A 13,106-nucleotide genomic window follows, 5' to 3' on the forward strand; every position below is an offset into this window, starting at 1 on the left:
GATACATTCATGACTTTAGGTCCGAAACAAAAGTATGCAGCGTCCGTATCCCGGTCAACTTGCTCTCTTTGGTTATTGCGGGGGTTCTGCTTACAGACTCATCAAATCAGCCTCGCATCAGAAGACACCCAGATCGGGACTGTAATCTGGCCTCTACACTACCGGTCAAAAGTTTGGGGTCACCAGTACAATTTTCGTGGTGTTTTCCATTAAAATTCACACTTTTATTCATCAAAAGAGTTGCAAAACAAGATTAGAAATAATGATTTTTATTCCAAATTATCATTTTGCCGACTGGCAAACTGTCCAGGGTGTACCCCCCCCGCGACCGATAATGCAGTAGATAATGGATGGATGGATGGATAATCATTTTGCCCTTCAAACTTTGCTGTTTTCAGCCGTGCTAACATCATCGCACAAGGGTTTTCAAGGGTTTTCTCATCATCCAATAGCCTTCTAACGTCATTAGCAAACACAATGTACCATTAGAACACTGGGAATGGGCCTCTATACACCTATGTACATATTCCAGTTTGCAGCTAGAATAGTCGTTTACCACATTAACAATGTATATTTATAGACTATATTTATATATTTATATATATTTATATGAGTGTATTTCTGATTTCGTTTAATGTTATATTCATTGAAAAAAGTGTTTTTCCTTCAAAAATAAGGACATTTCTATGTGAACCCAAATTTTGTTTGTGTAGTGTTGAGCGGACTTAACTCCACAAAGAAGAACATATCATATGTAGTAAACAGAGAGCAACAATGCAGGACATCCATCATTTTTGTTCTTTCTTCATGATATTTTGCTCCTTGGACCACTGTGAAACGCTGCCAAAACCTGTGACTCTCTGAGACTTTTCAGTATTTGACAATGAAAACGCACAATAGGTAATGAAGTACTGAACGGTACCGCTTGGTGGAAACAGGGCTTTGCTCAGTAATGATTTAAAACTGGATTGTCAACTGAAGATTTGTCTTTCGGAAAAAAGTTTCGTTTGGAAATCGGTTTGCTGGGATTTTGGACTTTGAGGGCAAAGCTAGTCGGAGAAAAGTGAAAATGTTGCTTTTGTCCTATCGAGGCTCCAGGTTAATACACTCGTTCTTTGGTCCACTGATTCGGATGACTTTCATTCAGAAGCAGGGGGTAAAATCTCATTCTATCACTTTATATTATCTTTCTGTATCTGAAGAGCTGAAAAGCCGAATGTGGGATTTGAACTGAACATGTAGCTTTTTCTTACATCAGACCCTGAGGCTGTAAGGGACCACTGTTTTTGTGCTTGGTGCCTCAATGAAAGGCTGCCAAAAACTGCGACTTTCATTGACCCTTCTCAACATTTGATAATGGGAACAAAGAATAGTTCCCAACTGGAAAGTAGTAGTTTGGAAAGGCTGAAAGTTTTGGACTTTGAGGGTAAGGATAGACAAAAATATGTGAAGATGTTGCTTTTGTCCTATTTATGGTGCGGGGTAATACGCTGTTTCTGTGGCCCACTGAGTTGATTTGAATGACTTTCATTCCGAAGGAGTTGAAATGTCAGTCTATCTCTCGATAGATGTGACTGCTATCTGAAGACCTGAAAAGTGAAAATGCTGAACTTGTTACTCTCAAATCTGTTGAATTTGATGTTGTCGCTCTTCTTATATCACAGACTTTTTTCAGCTGTTACGCTAGTGAAAAAGTTTAAACAGGTACACCCGGAAACACAGTGCTATTTTTGATTTATTTTGATGTTGGATGCTTTAAAGGTGAAGTAAGTAGTTTATAGTGCCATCTAGAGGAGAGGCTGAAATTTACAACAACGAACTGCTCCTCTGCTCACCCCCTCCCTTCCCTGAGCGCTACGGTATCCTCAGCCGGTCAAATGTCGCCCTCGTCGTCTTTCTACGTGTCAGCAGATGAGGTTCTAGTATTTATTCAGACAACGAGAGGGAGGGGGAGAGGGACAGCTCTTCGTGGCCGCGGTAGAGCTGTCAGAAGCCGGCGAGGGAGAGGGCGAGCTACCGCGGCCGTAGCATACGAAGCGGAGAGAGTGGAGGCGGGACTTCCGCTACAAGTAAAGCGACGCTTGATTTGTTCTCTCACGTTTGTCCTTACAGGCTCCGGTAGAAACATGGTGTCTCGCTGCTAACAGTGGCTATGCAACCGCGGCCCGCGACCATGTTATTTTACATGACTTTTTGAAACACTACGAAAATGAAACAAAAACTATTGTACAGCGACTAGACAATGCAGGAGCGCATAATATGTATAAAAAAGTGGATTTTGGGTTATATAAACCCATAAATACTACGCGGTGTCCCTTTAAATAAAGCACTCTTTGAAAAGTAAGTACATTTCTTTTTAGAGGCACTTAACCGAATTAGTTCTGTGGTTTATGGGCATTTAGTGAGCACCTGAATTGCTGCAAATCTTGAGTTTATTGTCACATAAAATAGTTTTTAAAAAATGAAGGAGGTGGAAATTCGAGGTGCTCACCGTGAACTTTAACATCACCAGGTTCACGCCCCCCCTTTTTTTTTATTCTCTGTATCCTGTTTTCGTGTTTGCTGAGCCAAAGACACATCAACAAACCAGGAAGTAAAAAAAAGTTCACACATTAAGTTTTTAGAGTTTGTGGTAAAAGGAAGGAAGGAGAAAAATTGAGCATAAAAGAAAACTGGCAAGAAAGTAAATATCTGTCATAAAAGAAGGATTTGCAATGTTTACACAGGCCTTTGCAATTTTCAATTTTTTATTGCTTTGAGGCTTCCAAGGCCTTCATTTTAGACTTCCCCCCCCCCCCCCCCCATGTTTAAGTTAGAATTACACGCTCTTATCCACCAGGAAAGTCCAGTCACATAAAGCCTGTGTGGAAAGATATGAGCTCTGTGTCGGTCAGCGTCCTGCTTCTATTCAGAGGCTGTCATCGGCACGGCGACGGCAGCTGAGCTCCCAGACGACTGTGCTGCAGACGTCCACTTCACCGTGTTTGTGTTTGTTTTTGTGCAGCGTCTCAGTGTTACAGATTCAAACACAGCTCTGACAGAGCTTCTGCCATCTCTGTTGTGTGGGTGTATATACTGTACTGTATTTTGTGTCCTCTCTTCTGGCATAAACACTGATCTTGTCAGGACCAGAAGCCTTCACAGGGAGACCAAAAAACTGGTTCTTTATGAGGCAGGAACTCATTTCTGATGAACTGATTATGTTTAGGGCCTTGTCATTTGAATCGTGGTTGGGTTAAGGTTACGGATAAAGCTTTGTTTAGTCTCTCCAAAATGAATGAAGTCCGTGAAGAGTAGCTGCTCAAGTGTGGCTGTGTGTGGCTCAGGTGGCAGAGCAACACACAAGCTGGGGTTTACAGTCATTTGCAGAGGAGTGATTGTGTACTAGATTGAGGCAGCATAAGGATGCTGCATGATGGAGGGCAGAGGACGAAGGGGATACGGGGTGATGTTTACTTTATTACTTTTTTGTTTTGAGATCGTGAAGCCTGTGCGTCACAATGGCAACAGTGTTGTGCTTCAACATATACGGTTTGTTTGTTTGTTTGTGTTTTTTTTATTCTCGGGGTGTTGTGAAGGTGAAATATTGTTTCTTTTAAAGCAATATGGAATGATTGCTTTTCACAGATGGCAAGATACATAGCTTGCCTCATAAATGTCAGTATTTCCTGAATCTCCACAAATGATTGCATGCATATAAGTGAAATACTTCTAAAAAAGGGGTCTGTCCTGAACGTATATTTTTGTCATTTGTCTTCCTGTTGTAAGCTCTTAGAAATAAGGGTTCCAAAAAGCAGGGGCGGAGCTACAGGGGGGCAGCAGAGGGTCCTCATCCAAGTTTTTTATAATTTTTTTATTTTAGATTTAAATTTTGCTATTAATACTTTTACTTTTTAAGCGATTCACTGGGCTTTTTCCTGTTGTTCATGATAAAACAGAAATTAGTTTTAAAGCATTTGTATGTTTGTTATGTTAAATCCATTTATTAAATGTGGGTATTCTTGCGCCATCACATGCCACCCTGCCAAGACCTTTTCCCCCCCCCAGCTTTGCCACCCCATGTAGAATTTTCTAGATCTGCCACTGCCAAAGGGGTTATTCTACAATTGCTGAGGTTCTACCTGGAACCATTTGCTTCTGAAAAACCTTTTCTTTGGGAAAGTGTTTTTCAAGGGTTCTTGGTAACACTACAGAACCACTTTGATCCAGAGAACCCTTTAAAACCCCTTTTCCTGAATAAAGGGTTTTAAATGGATTCTTAGTAACACTAAGGGCTGGTTCTACCTGGAACCAAAAAGTGTTCTTCTTTGAGGACAAGCCGAAGAACCTTATATGGTTCTACTTAGCACTTACATTTTCCCATGAATTAAAGTCTAAGATGCAAAACTCCCTGCATACAAACAAAATGTCTATTTCTTTGAAATTGTGTGTTGAAAAACATGGTCTATTTTAAAGTGTTTTTAAGCCTTTTAAGACAGCTAAGGACATTTAACCTAATCCGTATTATGAAGTAGCCTGAAGGCCCCAGCATGCTTTGAAGCGCTCAGCGTGGATAAAAACCTGGAATCTGATTTTCTCTCCATTAACGCAAATGATAAGACGTCTGATGACCCCTTTTTTGCATTTGAAGCTCACCGAGGCGTTAAAACTAACAACACTCAAAGCAGGTACACAAATCAGCCTGGAAATAATGAAATAAGTCAACCGTGTCAGACAACAAAGCTGCTGCTGCTGCTGCTGCTTACCTGAAAAACAAATCATTGCATCAGCATCCCACGCTGAACATTTTCTCACACACACAGAGAGAGAGAGGCTGTTGCCTGAAACAATGCCAGCTTTAGGAAACACATTTGCGGCGTTTGTCTTCTCACCCAAAGTAATAAAAGTATCAGAAGGCGTCTCGCTTTGTTACTGATGCTGTTGCTTTTTACTCAAAAAAAACAGATTGACATGAATAATTATGTCTTTCAGTTTGACGAGAAATGTCCCTGTGATCTGATGTTATTAACGTGAGGTAATTATGTAGTTCCTGAGGCAGCCTCGAATGGGGTCGTACCATTGTTCCCCGGGTCCTATGTTCCCCGATCGGGGAGCATCGGACCTTTAAAAAAAGGGTCCTATGTTCCCCACTTTGTGGAAGCCTGGGTGTGGAGCTCCAGGGTAAAGGGTTAGGCTTAGGGGTAGGGTTAGGGTTAGGGTTAGGGTTAGGGTAAGGGGTAGGGTCCTGTGTTCCCCAGGTCCTTTTGGGTGAACAGTGGGGAACATAAAACCCTATTTTAGAGAAAGGGTCCTATGTTCCCCGGTCACATACAAAGCGGGGAACATAGGACCCTTTGGGTGAACAGCGGGGAACATAGGACCCTTTTTTAGAAAAAGGGTCCTATGTTCCCCGGTCACATACAAAGCGGGGAACATAGGACCCGGGGAACATAGAACCCGGGGAACATAGGAGCCGGGGAACATAGGACCCGGGGAACATAGATACGGTCCCCCTTGAATCCCTGTAAATAATTACACTGTGAGGCAACACTTCAGTTTACAAAGCCGATGAGAACACTACTCGTCATGTTCGGGGCTACAGGTTGAAACCAAATGAACCTGTTAAATCGCACCAGAGTCAGGAGTCTCTGAGACTCATTCTGTTCTCTCCTTTGGTCCCTTTAGCGTCAGAGTTATGAGACTTTTCATTACAGATCCTGATTGAAAGCAACACGGCGTGAAATCACTGAAACAACGAGCTCCCAGCGATGACCTCTATTCTCATGACACAGTGTGTAGCGGTTTGTGTGCGGACGCTTTTGTGCACACGTATGTATCCTGTTTCAGTTTTTTTTTGTGTGTTTGACAGATTAAAGGGGTTATGCGCAAGGACAAGTGATGGAAGATAGTGTCGAGAAGTGTGCGTTTTCATCAGAAAACCTGTGCTCGTATGTTCCCCTGAGCAGAGGGATTGCATCCACTGCAGGCCTTCCTCTGGTAGCTCATGAAAGGGAAATGCAGTGTTAAAGTTCATTCTCCTGCTGTCGGCTCTTCTCAGACTGACGAATCCCTCGGTGTCCTGCGCTCAAAAGAAAAAAAAAAAATCTCACGGACGTCGTCGACTTCAAGAGCTTTACTTTGAAAATACTTGCCTGCAGGATCACAGAGAGAGAGAGAGATTGGAAAGACACAAGTCACAGTTTGAAGATAACTTAATAGTGCTGCGCCGTATTTATTTATTGAATTATTTGTGTTCTTCTTTTGTGTGTATTTTTCTTTTGAGGCGAGACAGATGGTAATCGATGGTTTTAATAAAAAAAAGCAACAGCGCCAGAGACTAAAATGTCAGGGATGATTTTCAATCATCAAAAACAAGACGTATTTTCCTTTACATCAGTTTATACGCTCCTGTTCAAACGTAGACCTCAGTGCAGGTGTGTGTGTGTGTGTGTGTGAGATTTAAAGAGGAGGTTGTGCAACAAAGCTTTGATGGAGTTTTTTCTCTTTGCCCCTGGCCCACTCTCAGATGCTGTCAGGCAGGTGTAAACACTCTGATCTCTGAAGGTATTGCTATGGACAGCTCTCCACTGTCGGCACTCCTACTCTGACTCTCGCTCCCCCCACCTCCCACACTCACATCACATCAGTAGTTTACCTCAGTTGGACCAGACCTGAAATCACAAACACAATGAGGAAGTAGGAATAATAATGGGCTCAGGTCCAGGAGCCCAGAAGATCAGGGTATCCATACTCCACAGTCTGTTTATTGTGACTGCTAGTTTTACTATTCTTGACTCGTAAACTATTAAGTATCTGTTCACAACAATTAGTCTGATAATATCTGTGTATTTAAAGCTGAGAATTTTAAGTCTGGTAGCTTTTTTTTTCTCTACAGTGCTCCCCTAACAGTTTCAGAGCAAGACACCAGCGTGCACATCCCTTCCCTTCCCCTCTCTCCTGGTCATGTGCATTTGTTTTTCCCGGCGAACACACAAGCCGTGGAGCCACGTCCATGCCGATGGAAAAACAACCAACAGAGAGCAGAGTGTTTATCCCAAAGATCTGTGTTTTTTTAATTCTCGCCATCTGATCCGATGTTCACTCGTGTGTGTGGTCAGACACTTGTTTCCTCCCCCTCGTTTCCTCCGCCAACAACGTCTAAAATAACACTATCTCTACCTTGATCTTATAGCCTGTACCTGGCTTGAGTGTGTGTGTTTGTGTGTCTGCAGTGCTGTGAAGCAATTTATGTTTCACTTGAGACCTGAGACTTCACAAGACCGACTGATTCTCAGGAGCTCTGATCTTGCAAGGCTGTTTTTTTTAACCATCCCAGTAACTCTGAAGCTGTTAAATAACAGTAAAAAGTGCATCATCATAATAGTCGGCATCGTCCTGAACAAGGATCCGTTGAAAATATTTGCAAACCTCTTAAGGAATAATTTGAATGAATTTTTGAAATTCAGGAAATTATACATTTGCCCTGATGCACTTTGACAGTGAGCTGACTTTCTTCTCAAAAACAGAAAGTATCTCGGAATTACTTGAAATTTACCATCATAATAGTCGGCATCGCCCTGAACAAGGATGTGTTGAAAATATTTGTAAACCTCTTAAGGAATAATTTTAATGAATTTTTGAAATTCAGGAAATGATCCATTTGTGCCAGGATCCTTTAAAATGTAAACTGTCTGTGATTTACTGATGATCATCTCCCGGATGAAGAGTTTGTGTGAAAAGTAGTTTGATGTGTATGAACATATATGAACGGTGCTGTTGAAAAACAATTAGTATGCAAATGGTCAAAACTTGCACATAAAACTCCTGGAATGTTCTGCATTGCTGTAAACAAACGCCCCGATTGAACAGCATGTGCTCGACAGGTTTTTAGATGGGAAATAAGGACGTCCTTGTCTCACTTTTTTTTAAAGCTGTCTCTCGCTGTTTCTCTCTGTTCTGCATCCTTTTATTTAACAGTGAACATCTACTTCTCCTCAACTTTTAAGCACTTATCTGTGTTTCAGGGATTTGGCTGTGTTTTTCCCTGGCTTTCTTCTTGGCAGCCTTACAGGACAGACACTTCTCTTTAAACTCGTCTCTTGTCTTCACACACACACAAGCTTATCTCTTAGCCCCTTACCTTCTGAACTATCATAAGTAAATACCTAACGTTAACCGAACCTAATACCAACCAAAATGCCCTCACAAAGATAGGTTTTGTTTTGTCCACATAGCCTTTTTAAGACATGTACACACACACACAATGGCAAAAACAAATCATGTTGACTTTCCACTCGCAGACAAAAATCTGTGGGTTTGTGCAGGATTTTTATTTTTTTTTGCTGACTGGTTTCTCATCGAAGGACGACGCTTCTTTTCATTTTTCTTGATAACCTTGCAGATATTACAAAAATAAGTCAGTGTGAAGTTTAAAACTGTGGCTGTAGATAAAGCTGAGTCACTGCAGGATTCATCAGGATGATCAGACTTACGTAAGTTAGGGTGAACATGTTCATATGCACATGTCATATAATGTACGTAGACTAGGCCTATGCAGAACAAACAAAGAGTCTTAATTACTAGCGGTGTTGTGGATAATGTCCACTGTCTCTTCCGCTGTGAGATTCCATGCAGAGCAATGAGCAAGTAAAGTTGAGCAAGAGGGAGCAAATGATGACGCAATTCCTGGGAAATGAAAATTACAAGATCTTTGTCACGCCAAAGAACATTTACAAAGTCTGACTGTGACCCAAGATCCCAAAGAAAATCACGTGTCCTGCTGCAGAGCGTGCTGGAAATCAATAAAAATGTTACGCCATCATGGGCGAAGCGGCTCTTAAACGTCCTCCCATCTTGAGCTGTGTCAGCACATTCAGTCCTTGAATTTGATGGAATTGGTCCTGGAGAAATCCTTGAATTTGATGTCAACCAAGGTGCGCGAACCCCATTTACTGTTACATCATCAGGAAGTAATGTAAATTGTTGAGTTGAGACAATTGTGGAGTTCTGTATACATCGCTTCAAGCACATGAACAACTGAAGCCAGTGTAAGAGGTGTTCAAGTCCCCACTGGTTCTAATGATCCCACACATTTCCACTTCCACACATAGCCTTTGTCTTCCTCTGTTTACGCCTCCATCACTTGAAATTTCCACTCCATTACCTCCACTCTGTTCTGTGCTGACTTTTAAAATGTTTTTTTTTTACAAACACAACAATGTTTTCAGCAGGAATGGAACATTCACTGCCAAGTTCCATAATATCTCTGAAAGAAAGACTTCTGAAAATCATCCAGGTTCTGACACAGCAAAACCTTTCAGCTGACGACATGGAGAGTTTTACCCATAGTGGAAATATATAATTAGTTTTGGGTCAAACTGAGAAACACAGAGAATGGTGTTGACCAGATAGGTGTGTGAACTCATTTAAAAGTGGTTTTAAATGAACAATTTTATAGTTTATATTTAAAAGTTACTAACTACAGCTTTGACTTCACACTAAATCATGCTGGGCGATGTCAGGTGTGGGCAGGTTTTCTTTGTAATTGTGTGGTCAGGCAAAAAAAACACAAAACAACAACAACAACAGGCCCTGTCTTTCAGACTGTTCAGTCCCTCATGTTGCTGTTGAAACTGAAAATAGCCAGTGGCTAAAATGGAAATTGAATGACAGCACAGTTGTGCTACACACTCTCGTTTCCCAGCAGCAGATTATTATCAAGTGAGGCCTTGTTTATTGCAAATTAGATGTCAACAGTTCTGTTTCTTTCTTTTTTTTCAACCTGTTACCTGAATCATCCAAAAAAATCCACTCCATATCAAGGAAACACGTTGTTGATGTGAATCACAAATTAACCTGACGGTGATCACGAGTCATATCAATACACATGTGGGAAGAAAACCAGGCTCTTCCTAATAACATTTAAAAAGACACAGAGTACACTCTTAGAAATAAGGGTTCCAAAAGGTTCCTTCTAGAAGGGCTGAGGTTCTACCTGGAACCATTTGCTTCTGAAAAACCCTCCTAAAAGAAAAGGTTTTTCAAGGGTTCTTGGTAACACTAATGGTTCCAATAAGAACTATTTTGATCCAGAGAACCCTTTAAAACCCCTTTCCCGAATAAAGGCTTTTAAAAGGGTTCTTAGTGGAACCCTTTTGGAGGGTTCCAGCTGGAACCTTTAGAAAAAGGTTGTACCTGGAGCCGATAAGGGTTCTCCTACGAGGACAAGATGAAGAACCAGAGCGTAGAGCTGAAGGACAGTAGGACTTGGAATCTTTTGGAACCTCCAATCCAATCCAACTTTATTTGTAGTGCACTTTAAAACAACCACAGTGACCCAAAGTGCTGTACAGAAGAATACATAAAACACACAATACATAAAAGATGCATTTAAAGCAAATTAAAAGACAAAAATGTGGATAAAAACCACGATCATTCAAGTACCACCAGAGGAAGCTTGCGTACCACTGATGGTACACACCTAGATAATCACCTACCTACCTGAAAACAGCCTCACAAATCACATATTAATGCCCCCGCAGAGAGAAACCTCTGAATGTCTTGTTGTTCAGTAGAAATGATTTGGCTGCCGTCTTCCGAGACCGAGCTCATGATTTACTTCCCCTGTGATGATTTGGGGGTTACACGGATAAAATACACTTGACTTCTATCAAAAGAAACACTTCTTTCTGTGCTCACTCTCAAGTAAAGACTCCACTATTAAATAATGACTGTAATTTAAGTTAATGCTTTGATATCTGATCTTATAGGTGATCTTGAACTCATTTCCCCCCTCCATCTGTAGCTAAGGCTGTTAACAGTGAGTGAAGACAGACCACGTCTAACCTTTTAGTGTGTTGTTGTGTATGTGCATGTGTGCGGGTGTGGGAGGGAGGCAAGCGTGTTTGACAGACAGAGGGCAAACCAGTGTAATCACAGCTGCAGGAAGAGAAATAAAGACTTCCTGTGTCCCGTCTCATCTGTCTTTAGTTTCCTCTCTGTCTCCTTCTTTCTCTCCTCCCTTTCTCTCCATTAGTGAATATATGGAGAGACTCAAAGATGAAGGCAGAGCCTGCCTGGCTGCTAACAACCTGCATTAGTGTGTGTGTGTGTGGGGGAATTGGATGGTATTAGCTCACTTTCCCTCAGGCAGACCAGACTGCAGCAGTTATTGTGAGGTATTTCAGCAGCAGATAGTTTTTCTCCATCTTCTAAACCCCCCCACCCCCTCTCGGTCTGACTCTTCTCCACTGTCTCCTGCGTCTTCTCAATTAGCCTAATTGTAGTGAACTCCTCTAGGACTCGGCGAAACAGAAATGAAATTGTTGTTTCTCGTCCTTTGCGGTAAACACAGTCGCGGGGAGACGACAGCAATGAGTGAATATTCACAAACTAAACGCTTCATTCTCACACAAGTCGTGCACGTCTAGCTACACCAAACCAACCGATCCTTATAGAAAAGATACTGTGGAAACTCGGGGTGACGTTTTTCTACATTTGTACAAAACCTGTTGATTCATTTATTGACTTGTTTAGTCCATAAAATGGCAGATAATTGAAAGATGATGTCCTTAAAGGTGCATTATGTAATAAATCTAAAGCAACTGGCCATAAAATCCTCCTAATATGTCACAGAGACTCAGGAATAATGTTCATATAACAAACTGAACTCACCAACAACAACAGTACAGCCAAAATATTCATATTAAAAAAAAATCTTTTGCAGACTGCAAATCATGTTTATGTTTTGAAATCATGTTTTGGCATGTGGCGCCACCTACTGCCGTCTACCAAATTATTGCAGTCAGTAGAGTCTTAGCTGCTGAGCAACCACGGGTTGCCAGTTACGTCTGAGCTACAATGGCAGCGAAAATGAAGACAAAAAAGGCCTCGGTTTTTTGAATTTGAGTGTAGTAACCGTTTTTGGCCACATTCTTACATATGGCGCCTTTAAATGTCTTGTTTCGTCCACAAACCCTGATTTAATATCATATTAATTAACATCAGACAACTTGTTTTCATAAAAAAAACACTCAAACAAATTCATTAACAGTAGTTGAATCACCACAGCCTCGCACACATCCGTGCGAGCTCGCGTTTTCTGAACTAAAATATAATGCCACTAATTTACACACGTCCGCAGATGTGCGCGGTATCAATGCAACGCTCGCTTTTTTGCTGTTTTGGCTCAAATAAAGAAAATGTGACGATAACTGATCCAGGATGATAATGAATGTGGTTACATTGAGGCACGAGAAGCAACTGATTAGAGCTGGGGGGGAAAAAGAGCATGGTTGTTTCATGTTGGTGTCATCATCATCATCATCATCATCAACAACATCTTCGCCATTAAAAACATTCTCCCCAACACACACACACACACACACATTTGAAATCTTGATATAAATGATACCATATGAAATCATTTGTTCACTAAAACTTTTTTTTTTTCTCTCTACATAATTTACGATTAACATTTCGCATGTTTTGCAGTGAAGTAACACACCAATAAAGACCAAGCTGCTCCTGATTAAATCTAATGAGTGTGGGCGTTTCCCGCTCTGATTAGTCGTAATCGTGCTGGAAGAATGGAAACTGTGCACAGGACGGATAATGAATTCCACGGTCAAGAACGACACGCACACAGCCCCTATTGTATGGGGGATCGATGGTGGGTCAGTGGTAGAGCAACTTGACTATTAACACGAAAGGTTGAGGGTTTGATTCCCAGCTCCACAAGTCTACGTGCTGATTAGGCCCCGTCCCGTTTCTCCCCCTTGAAATTTCCACTTGGTTTGGAGTGCCCTCAACTGTAAATTCCCCTCATTGAGGGAAGTGGCCTCCCTATGGAATTGGGACACCACTAAATTAGCGTAGTGAACATAACGAACGTGCTAACCTACCGGTTGTGGTATGCTACTCTTTTCATTCAGGAAAAATGCCGGCAGATCCAGCTGTTGTGTTGCCTGTTGCGTTGGCTGTGTTTTTCTCCGTCCTTGTAAACCACTGTTTCTCAAAGTGCGGCCCGGGGGCCAATGGCGGCCCGCAGAAACATTTCTGGCGGCCCGCGATGAATTACAGTTGATAGTTTTAATCCAGGAGCTACTTAGCTTGTTAAATGTTTATTG

At 41.6% G+C, this 13,106-nt stretch overlaps 1 protein-coding gene across 1 annotated transcript in view; it reads left to right on the forward strand.

Annotated features, from left to right (window-relative positions):
- Positions 1-13,106, forward strand: part of nos1apa (nitric oxide synthase 1 (neuronal) adaptor protein a) — a gene marked incomplete at both ends in the record, with an annotated part of 147,292 nt that overhangs the window by 116,510 nt on the left and 17,676 nt on the right. The gene's annotated exons all lie outside the window — the stretch shown is intronic.

This window comes from Microchirus variegatus (assembly GCF_963457635.1).
Source record: "Microchirus variegatus genome assembly, chromosome: 4".
Taxonomy (NCBI): domain Eukaryota; kingdom Metazoa; phylum Chordata; class Actinopteri; order Pleuronectiformes; family Soleidae; genus Microchirus; species Microchirus variegatus.